Below are 1,631 nucleotides of genomic sequence, written 5' to 3' on the forward strand. Positions count from 1 at the left end.
CAGGTGCCTGCCACAATGCCCAGCTATTTTTTGGTTGTAGTTGTCGTTGTTTGGCAGGCCTGGGGTAGGTTCAAACCTACCAGCTCCAGTGTATGTGGCTGGCGCCCTTGCCACTGAGCTATAGGTGCTGAGCCAACTCCTCCCTCTTTGGACTCTTATGATTCTCCTCCTCTCTGGAAACTCCCAGTCATGCTTTTTTTCTGGTCTAGGTTCAGGCTTTTTGTGTGGCTGGACCCTGGCTGGACCCTGGGGAGTGAGCCTGCAAAAATCATCCCTGAAGAAAGACACATTTTACACTCAGGAGGGCTAGCTGTAGCTGAACAACCTTGTGCTTTGGACAGAGTCAAGGGGGAACAGGGGAGAGATGGACCTGTGCCCTTAGAGGGCCTGCCACTTGGGGGGCATGACGCCATATGGGCCCGTGGGAGGAACACTGACTAAATGGTAAAGCAGGAGTCCTGTCCCAGCTGCATGCTAACTTCCTATGAGAGTCTGTGCCAACCTCCTGGAACTTCAGTCTTGCCAAGTATTAAGTAAGTCTCACACCTGCCCTGTAGGACTGGTTGGTGCGAAGGTTAATGGAACAGCATTCTACAAAGTAAAAAGTGTGCCGTGAATTAGGTTCACTGTTACATGGTTCCAACTGGGAAAAGGTGAAAGAGGACGAGACCATTATGGGAAGGAGAGGAGACCAGTGACACCCCCTCATCCTTGCACTAGCCTCACCCTCTAAGTGCAGGTGGACCCTTGTAAGGATGGGGTTTATATTCACACAGTGAGGGTCACCAGGAGGGTATCCACTTTGGGTGTTCCCTGAAACAACAAGAGGAAGGAGTATGAAGCTGTTTCTCCTCAACAGTAGAGGAGAAAAGGAAAGAAAAAATGGAGGGGAGGGAGGGAAAGAGAGAGGAAAGAAGGAAGACATAAAGAATTCTAGAAAGTCACAACACTGCTCCCTCTCACTCTGTACTTCCATCTCCATGGAAAGCATGGGCATGTCACCGCCCTGCTGCAGATGCCATGTGGAACCCTGACAAGGACCTGTGCCTTGTCTTGGGCTATCCCACCCAGCCAGAAGTCCTGGGTAGAGTTCATTTCCCTGTTCTCCACCTCAGCACGTTTATTTGGGGCTTTTAATCCTTGTATCCCAGAGCCCTGCCTATGTCTACAGGCCCAACCTCTTCTGTGACAGTCACAGAAGGATAGTGTTTCAAAACTTTAGGGCTCTTAAGAAGTTGGCCACATGACACTCACTTCAGTCCCTAGAAACCAGAACTGAAGGAGTCCAGAGGGAGAAGTTGGCTGACTGTATGGGGAACTTCTTCCTGGCTCTGAAAGGTCTCAAAGGAATGGAATGGGGGCACCATGTTGCCCTCATCTCAACGTGGCAAATGTTCAGGTTCATCAACCATCTCTATTCTGAGGGCGTAGGGCTGGGGTGGGGAGGCAGCGTGTGCTCCCTTCGGGCAGCCTGCTCCTAAGCCAGAGAGCTGTCAGAGAGAAAGGAGCCAGGCATTAGGAGTGATTCCCTCTGGTATTTCCCTTCTGCCCCACAGGCAGCAATATTGAACTCAGCCTTCTGCTTTCTTTGGACATTCACCTAGACTGGACTCCTGGTCACATCTAGACAG

The sequence above is a fragment of the Otolemur garnettii genome, unplaced genomic scaffold (genome assembly GCF_000181295.1).
Source record: "Otolemur garnettii isolate 467f Iridium unplaced genomic scaffold, OtoGar3 scaffold00091, whole genome shotgun sequence".
In the NCBI taxonomy this organism is placed as follows: Eukaryota; Metazoa; Chordata; class Mammalia; order Primates; family Galagidae; genus Otolemur; species Otolemur garnettii.